Source organism: Penaeus vannamei, chromosome 1, assembly GCF_042767895.1.
Source record: "Penaeus vannamei isolate JL-2024 chromosome 1, ASM4276789v1, whole genome shotgun sequence".
Classification (NCBI taxonomy): Eukaryota; Metazoa; Arthropoda; class Malacostraca; order Decapoda; family Penaeidae; genus Penaeus; species Penaeus vannamei.
Genome location: NC_091549.1, coordinates 38,327,446 through 38,337,445, shown reverse-complemented (window position 1 = coordinate 38,337,445; position 10,000 = coordinate 38,327,446). Strand labels below are relative to the sequence as shown.

The 10,000-nt window shown below is 47.9% G+C and overlaps 1 protein-coding gene across 1 annotated transcript in view; it reads right to left on the bottom strand.

Annotated features, from left to right (window-relative positions):
• The window catches only part of LOC138862023 (calcium-binding mitochondrial carrier protein Aralar1-like), a gene marked incomplete in the record, with an annotated part of 228,849 nt that overhangs the window by 78,107 nt on the left and 140,742 nt on the right, over positions 1 to 10,000 (bottom strand).

Here is a 10,000-nt window from a genome sequence, read left to right as displayed (position 1 = left end):
TATCCTTCTCTCTGACACTATCACAAAGCTATTTACATCTTCCGATTTTACGAAAATAATGCCAAATCCTACCCATTTTCCCGTTGTACTGAATTATTCAACACCTAAAAAAATACCTGCCAAAGCTCCCTACAGTTCAACCCCTACCCCACCCCCACCCCCTAGCAATGCAATAATCCCGATCTACATGCTACGAAGCCCCCCTCCCTCCCCCGCCTCCGACACCACCTTGCAACTCCCTGCCCGCCACAGTGCACACCCAACCGTCGACAAACACCCGACGATGTGACCGGGGGACCTCGACGACACACGACCCCCAGCCGCCCCCAGCCGCCCCCAGCCGTGGCCCGTTCACCATGAGCCGTTTAGGTTTACGGTCCATTACGATCCGATACGAGCCATCGCTAATTAGTTAAAAGGCTAATGACCGATAAAAAATGTATATATAATTATATTGCAGTATCAACGCGCCGTGACAAAGCATGCTTAATGGTGGTTATGAATGTGATACAAAAAGATGAGGCTCTCCAATATTTGCTCGCGTTCGTTGCCGTGGCTCCCAACACTACCCATGAAACAAAATTAATTCATGATGATGATGATGATGATGATTAACAATAATGATAATGATAATGATTATGATATTGATGTTTAATGATGATGATAATGATTATGATATTGATGTTTAATGATGATGATTAATGATGATGATAATGATGATGATTAATGATAATGATGATGAATGATGATTAATGATAATGATGATGATTAATGATAATGATGATGATTAATGATGATGATGATTTGTGATAATGATGACGATAATAATGATAACGACGACGACGATGATGATATCATATATATAAATAACATAAATATCCCTTAAATAATAGTCCTAACAATAAAAAAATATAACAGGAGGAGAGTGGCCGTAAATAATAAACAACAAATATTATAAACCAACAGCGCCGCAAACAAAGCAGATGCCGCACGCCCCGCCCCTCCCGTTGCCAACCGAAAGCGGGATAAAAATGCATTTTCCCTTTTTTGCGAGACGAAAAATAAATGAATAAACAAATGAGACACCCAACCCACTCCTATTGCTATTATCGGATACTGACCCTTTGTCCCTTCTCTCCTCTTGCATCTCTGCTTTGTTCTTTAATATTTTCCTCTATCCCTCTATTCGTTTTTGCCTTTCCTCCACCCACCTTTCGACTATTCTCCCTTCTTCACTCCCATTCCAACTCCCTACGATGTTTGAGTCTCCGCCGTCGCCGTTCTGTGTCATTCTTCGCGCGTAAACACAGTCGCCAAGTTAAGCATGTCTAATATACGTAGAAAATTCTGAGGGATAACGCCACAGAGATGCCAGACTGCTACGTTTGCATTGCGCTGGGAAGCATTTCCAAGCGCACTTTTCAGTTCAGAGAGCACAAGGAATTGTAAGTGCGCTCTTTTTATACTCTTTGGTTTAAGAACCACTTATACCCATACGCAATATTTCATAATGTTCGTGATCATAAAAGTAAAAGGATTTCCTCCCGATGCTAAAAAATGAAAAAGAGCCTCTTGAAAATTTATTCGACATGCGATGAGCACGATCGAGACAGAAAATTATCCTCCGACCGCTGTTTGCACACTTAGCAGCCTGGCAGAGGTGCAGCTGTTACGGTTAAAACAGATAAATACAATGGTACAATCGACCCAAAATTCATGGACGGGGAGGGGGTGAGGCAGGGAGGGAAGGAGGGTTCATCATCACTACAATAAATTTAACTCCCCCTCCTACACCTTCCTATTCCCTTGCTCCTTCCCCCACCCTTTCCTTCGACCTCTCAACACCCTCCCCTATGTCTCACTAATTAAACACTGCCGGTCTAGTTAGCAATATCTATCAACCATTTCTGGCCTCCCACCCCCATTACAGTTCCTTCACCTCCCAGCCACTCCCCCCCCCCCAACCGTTCCCCTCCTAGCCACTCCCCACCTTGCCCTTTCCCTCCTAATTACTCACTCCCCCTCTCCTCCCAGCCATCCCCTACACCTTCCCTCCCAGGCACTCTTCCCCTCTCCGCCGTTCCCTCCCCCCTTCCCCCTCGCCCCACCATATTGCAAAGCGATCGTTCTCGAGTCCGAATCCCGAGGAAGCAGAACGAATCCAAGACAACAAATCAAATTGCATCGCCAATATTGAGCGCCGGACACGGGCAAGCCTCGCGTAAACCCTCTCCCGCAGTGACGGATCGCCCGGGCGCCTCTCCGCCCGAACTGCCGGCCGGGGAGGGGGGGGGGTCAGAATCAGCTAATGAATAAATATGCTTGCATAGACTGTGTGTGCGTATGTGCGTTTATATATATATATATATATATATATATATATATATATATATATATATATATATATATATATATTATATATATATATATATACACATATGTATGTATGTATTATATATACATGTATGTATGTATGTATGTATGTATGTATGTATGTATGTATGTATGTATGTATGTATGTATGTATGTATGTATGTATGTATGTATGTATGTATGTATGTACGTACGTATGTACGTATGTATGTATGTATGTGTGTGTATGTATATATATAAATATATATATATATATACATATACATATATACATATATACATATACATATACATACACACACGTACACACATGAGAATATCATACATAAATCAAAAGTGGACACAAGAAAGGAGAATCATTACTCATTAAACTGAGATAACAGGTATTGTTTTAATTTGCATGTAAACAAAGAAATTGTTGTAACATTCCTTATTCTTTCAAGTAGTTTATACGTTTGTATCCAATATGCATTGCATACAGTACGAGTAAACCTTATATCAGAGGTACGCAAATATATGAATTTTGTCCGTCTGTCAGCCTCTCGATCCATTCTTCCGTCTACCTATGTTCTTTATATGTCTATAAACATCTCTTAGTCTGTCCGCCTGATTTCCTATCGAGACATGAATTCAATTTTCAATCGCCCGCGAGACTGGCAACTTCGCCTTCACAAACTGGGAAGACAATTTTCATCCGACTTTCAATCTTTCAAGAAATATTGTAAAGGCTGCCTCTGATGTAGGGTTTACTCGTACTGTATACAATGCATATTGAACGCAAACATATAATAACGCACATACATAAATGCGACATCATAAAAATCACACACATCTACCCTCCTAAACATGGATGCAAATACACGTGCGCACGCCATAGTTCACATGAAAAAAGGTTACTCCATAGTGACCTGCTGTTTGGGAAACTGCTATTCGCAAACTGGCATCGCGTGCGTGTTGGAATGCGTGCGTAAGTGTACTGTGTGCATTTGGCCTCCACGAGGGCACACAAACCGTTCATCACACCTGTCACTACACCTCTCACCATACTACTCCCTACACATCCCATCACCCTCCTCTCTACACATCCCACCACACTTCTCACTACACTTTTTACCAAAGCTCTCATTTCACATATTCTTATCACACATCAGACTAGACATCTGACTACACTTCCCACAACGCTCATTTCCATTCTCACCACACATCAGTCTACACATCTCACAACTCATCTTTCCCCACAACGCTCATTTCAATTCTCACCACACACCTCACCACACCAAGCGATCCCTCCTCCGCCGCAACCCCTCGCCGAGTCCCCACCACTCAATCGCTCACGTCTCAATACCGAGTAAATAGAGGTCCATTACCCAGAAGGAAGCCGAGATGGGCCTCACTCCTGGCCAGTTGGTGAGAGTTGGGAGGGGGGGGGGTAGAGGAGGAGGGGGTTGGAGAAGGAAGGGGGTAGAGAAGGTGGGGTTTGGAGAAGGGAGGTCTAGAAAGGGGGGTCTGGAGAAAGAGGGGGGGGTAGATAAAGAGGGGGTTAACAGGAGGGAGAGAGGAAGAAAAGGTGTGGGAGGGTCAAAGGAGGGAGGTGATAGGACGATACTGCAAACAGAAGACAACAAAGGGACCAGGTCTTGCTGACGTTGATTGAAGGTACTGGGGAAAGTTGGTTGATTGGATGCTGACACTTCAGGACGGAGACTATTGTATTTGGTGAAACGAGATGAAATCCGACAGCTGCCTATACAATCCACTGATGATGATGCCCAATTCAGCTGTAATATATTACCGTCAAGATGTCTTCTCTGAAGATATGTTCTAAAAATTCAGTGTCTGACTGCGCCGTAAGTACTGACCTTAAATCATAGATCATCTAAGTCACTTAAAAGAGCTGGCAATCGATAAACCACGAAATCTTAATACTTTACCCACTTTGTGACCGGGAAGAAATGGAAAAGAAAAGGCTGTTCATTGCAAAGGAGCCAGCGTGCGTGTACATGTGTGTAAATAAGTCTACAAGACAAAGATCTTCACATAATAGCATCACGAACGGACCATGCAATGGTTGAATTATTCAAGAAAATAATAGGCAAAAGATGCCTCAGACAGTACCATTAACTTCCTTTACACAATATATACTCCTACTACACATACACGTACACAGCACAAACAGCACGCGCGCGCACGCGCGTCACACACACACATACATACATACATATAACACACAAAACAAACACATACACAAACGCACAAAATCCGTATACAAACGTGCGCTTTGCTCTGACAATTCAAAATCTACCCCACGGGGCATATCACACCCAAATGCCAATACCGCATCCCACGGCAGAAGATTTAAAAAATAATCTCATTTTTCTCCGCCCGGCACTAAGGCTCTGCGCAACGGAGTGCCACGTCCTCGAGGCTTATGGTCCATCGTGTGTCATAATCAACACTAACGGCGTCACAGCCATTCGTGAATATTCATGCGTGGTGCGTGCCTTTACTCGGAGGGTCCGAGCACTCTACACGCCCGCGTAAGTATGCATATATTCTACACATTTTGCTTGCTTTCTTTTCTATTTCATGTCTTTCTCTCCCGTATTTTTTCGAACTTTTCTTTTCGCACCTTTACCTGACTTAACACGCAAGATCAACGGGAAGCAACAGCGAGACGCACGCAAAGTTTCACCGACGGTATCACACGCACGGCTTTGTCCGGCAATCCTTCAAAGTGTTCTCGGCATCAAAGAAGGCGCTTTGAATAGTGAAGAATGAAATAGTGACGGAGGATGAGAGACAAGGTGGAAAGAAGGACAGGCAATAAGGATAAAAGAACATAAGCATATACCTTATTCTGTCTGTGTATGTCTGCCTGTTTGTCTTTCTCTTGGCTCCTACTGCCCTTTCTTCACTCTCTCCCTTCCCCCTTCCTTCCGTCTCTTCCCTCCTCCCTTCTTTTCCTCTTTTCTTCACTTCTCGCTTCCTTCCTTCCTTTAATCCAATCTCCATTCCCTCCTTTTTTTTCTTTTTCCCCTTCCCGCTTCCCTTCTTCCTCTTCTCTTATCTTCCTTCCCTCCTTCTTTCCTTCCTTTCTTCTTTCCCCCTCTCTCTCTCCTACCCACTTCCATTCTTTCTCACTTTCTTTCTCCCCTCACTTGACCGTTAAGGAGTAAATAGAGAGTCTTAATACCAAAAAACTCGGAATATCATTACGGAACTTTTGGAGGTGTCACCAGGAAAACCGATAGTTTCCCCAGATTCTCCTCTTGGTTTTAATTTTCTAACTTCTTTTCCCCTTCCTCTTTATCATAAATCTTCTTCCTACTAGTCTTCCTTCTTCTTTGGCTTACCCCGCTTCCTCCATTTCATCATCCTCATCACAGAACCGAGCACCATTTTCATCGCGACCTCCATTTTCACTTCCTCCTCCACCTCTACCTCTGTCATCTCCACTGCTTCCCCCAACCCCATCCCCGCTTCTACCCACTTCCCCTCCACCCCCCACCTCGACTAGTAACCACACTACCACCTCTACCTCCTACTCCATCTCTACCCTCAATAAATTATACTCAACCTTTGTCACCTTCATCTCCACTGCTTCTTCCAACCCCACTCACGCTTCTATCCACTTCCCCTCCACCCCCACCTCGACTAGTAACCACACCACCTCTACCTCCTACTCCATCTCTACCCTCAATAAACTATACTCAAGCCAGCCCAACGCCACCTCCTTCTCCACCTCCACTCCTAATTCTACCTTCCCTTTCTCCTCCGACCCTCCAACCTCACCTCCATCCGACCCCCACCCTCTTCACCTCCTTATATACCTCCAACTCCTCCTCCCTTCCCCTTCCACCATTCCACCTCTACCTCCATTCCCTGCTTCTACCATCTCATTACCACGACCACCACCTCCAACACCACTTTCAACACCCTGCCTCCACACTCCAACACCAAGCCCAACCACCCTCAACCCTTAAACCCACCCCCCACTTCCACTACCTCCACCAGCGCTATCTCACCCCTTTCTCAACGCCCCCACCCTCCCTTCCCTCCCTCCCTCCCGCCCCACGTGGAAAGCGGTGTTTCGCCCTGCACTGCCTGGACGTCCGCCCGTTATCGGCCCAATTCACTTTTCCACACCCGCATTAACAGCTTATTTATTGCAGGCTATAATCTGTTCGCTTTAATTTTGCGTCATCGACTCCCCATCACGCGCCTTTAGTGCAGCGATTGCACTCAATCATGAGAGAAAGGGATAAAGAGAGAGAAAAAAAGAAAGAGAGAACATATGCCGCGTCCTCTGCTGGGTTTGGCGTTTCGTTATCTTCTTCCGCGTAGATAAACAGGCGGCTTCCGCTGTTTGTTTGTCTTTCTTGCGACTTCATCCCCTTCCCTACGATTTCTTCGTCGTTTTCCCTTTCGTTATAATCATCATCACCCCGTATCACCATTATCATCCCCATCATCATCACCCCAACCATAACCAGCACCCCTCCCACCACCGACCCCCTCCCCCACCCCGGCCCCCCTCGCCCAGCGCCACCCACACCCCGACCGCACGCAAGCCACCATCGCCAACAGGATAATCCCGACGTGGACATCACATGCGCAGCACGGAATGGAATAACCGCACTGTTCACTCATAAACCACAGGGTAATGGGGAATGCCCGCGCGCTGTACACTTGACTGGGGAGGGGGGATTTTTTTTTTATATATCGGATGCCACGCGCTCGTCGTTGCTTTACTTTCTTGCTGAAAAGGTTGTGTTATCGTATGAAAGACACTTTGAAGGAGAGAGAGAGAGAGAGAGAGAGAGAGAGAGAGAGAGAGAGAGAGAGAGAGAGAGAGAGAGAGAGAGAGAGAGAGAGAGAGAGAGAGAGAGAGAGAGAGAGAGAATGAACTAAAACGCGAAATATGAGTCGAGAAAATCGAAAAAAATGAAACACCATTCCTTCGTCAGCGCCCATCGGCACCTACACACAGTGCGTGCAAAGGGACACCCGACGGACACCCTCGCCCGACGCCACGCAAGTGAACGAGCAGCTGAACATGTGCTCTCCCCTCCGCTCCGAACACGAAATAAGGGGCCGACGAAGCTCACAATGAGACCCTCCTGCGCCAGTCCCGAACGCCGTCCCGAGATCGTTAGCAGTGCGGTATGAAGAACGGCAGATGCACGCCTGCGCTTGCAAAATCACAAACACGGCAGTCTCTACTGTATGATTACAGTGCAACACACACACACATACACGTAATTACAACACACAAACACACATAAACATCCGTATACACACAAACACAAGCAAACACAAACACACACATGCATAAACATCCGTATACACACAAACACACACACACACATTATATATATATATATATATATATATATATATATATATATATATATATATATATATATATATATATATATATATATATATATACATACCATGTCCGAAAGGGAACGTTACTTTCTCAATACAATTTTCTACAAGACTAGGTAAAGTTACATAGACAAAAAAAACTTTTCTTGTAAACCCCATCAGGCAGAGTTTCACATCCATAAATATTGTAAAAACCTTTCACGACAAAATGGTCTGAGTGCTGATACGTCCCTCGCCTCCAGCGGCACCGCAAGGGGGGTGAGGAGGGAGGAGGAGGAGGAGGAGGAGGAGGAGGAGGAGGAGGAGGAGGGAGGGGGAGGAGGAGGAGGAGGGGGAGGAGGAGGAGGAGGAGGAGGAGGAGGGGGAGGAGGAGGGAGGAGGAGGAGGGGAAGGAGGAGGGAGGAGGGGAGAGGGGGGAGGAGGAGGAGGGGGAAGGAGGGGGAGGAGGGGAAGGAGGAGGAGGAGGAGGAGGGGGGAGGAAGAAGGAGGAGGAGGAGGAGGGAGGAGGAGGAGGGGGGAGGAAGGAAGGAAGAGGGAGGAGGGAGGAGGAAGGAGGGGGGAGGGGGGAGGAGGGGAAGGAGGAGGAGGGAGGTGGGGAAGAAGGAGGAGGAGGAGTAAGAGGAGGAGGAGGAGGGGAGGGAGGAGGAAGAGGAGGAGGAGGGGGAAGGAGGGGGGGGAGGGGAGGAGGAGGAGGAGGAGGAGGAGGAGGAGGAGGAGGGAGGAGGGGAAGGAAGGAGGAGGAGGAGGGGGAGGAGGAGGGGGGGAGGAGGAGGAGGAGGAGGAGGAGGAGGAGGAGGAGGAGGAGGGGGGGAAGGGGAGGAGGGAGGAGGGATAGGAGGAGGAGGAGAGAGGAGGAGTAGGAGGAGAAAGAGGAGGAGAGGAGGGGGAGGAGGAAGAGGAGAGGGGGAGGAGGAGGAGGGGAGAGGAGGGGGGAGGAGGAGGAGGAGAGGAGGGGAAGAGGAGGGGGAGGAGGAGGAGAGGAGGAGGAGGAGGAGGAGGAGGAGGAGGAGGGAGGAGGAGGAGAGGGAGGATGGGGAGGAGGAGGATGGGGGAGGAGGAGGAGGAGGAGGAGGAGAAGAAGGAGAAGAAGAAGAAGAAGAAGAAGGAGAAAAAGGCGGAGGAGGAGGAGGAGGGGGGGGGGAAGAAGAGGAGAAGGAGGAAAGAGGGATGAGGAGGGGAAGAAGAGGAGAAGGAGGAAGAGGGATGAGGAGGGGAAGAAGAGGAGAAGGAGGAAGAGGGATGAGGAGGGGAAGAAGAGGAGAAGGAGGAAGAGGGATGAGGAGGGGAAGAAGAGGAGAAGTAGGAAGAGGGATGAGGAGGGGAAGAAGAGGAGAAGGAGGAAGAGGGATGAGGAGGGGAAGAAGAAAAGGTATAGGAAGAGGCGGCAATATAACGAAAATGAATTAGCCACGGACAGAAAAGGCGAGAGAGAGAGAAGAAAAATAACACAAGAATAGAGAAAGGAAAACATCCGAACAATGGATGGAGAAAGACCGAGTCGAGTACCCGAGTCATGACACCGAGCCACCCGCTCCGAGGCAGACGAGGGACAGTGCCGGAAGGAGAGAGCCTGCCCGGGGGCTCCTCGGCGATGGCACTCCCGGGTCAGCACGAAAGGCGGTGCCAGGTGACCTCGGGGGGAGGAAACTTGCCGTGCGGAATTAACGAAGACGGATAAGACGGGAGGGGGAGAGGGGGGGGGTGAATGAGGGTCCGGATAAGAGGAAAGAGGATAAGCGGAGAAATGACGAGCACGGGAAAGAGGGGGATGAGAGGAGGAATAAGGAGATTTGGAGGGATAATGGCGGAGCAGGAGCAAGAATATCTATAAACCCAAAACACAATTACGAGAAATGAGAAGATAAACCATTCCAACTCTACCTAAAAGTCGCCGACGAGCAACCCCGCAACCAGCCAGCCAGGCCCGCCCAGCCTACCGAAAACTGGCGAATTCACCCAACTTAAAATTCCTCCCGACGGCCACGAGCCAGGCGCGACGATGTATGACCGAGTGCGAGCGAGACAATGCCGGGCTCGCATGCACGATATCTCAGGCGGGAAATGCCCAGCGATATTTCATACAGTAAACTATTGTGCATGAGACTGGCGCTCGGAAGGCTTTCAAACATATCGCATGTCTGTAAAAATCCAGTTCGTTCCTTCGTCCGTTAATCTTCCATTCTTTCCATTCCGTTTCGAATAACAAAATCCTCTTTCATCTTTCTTCGCATGCATT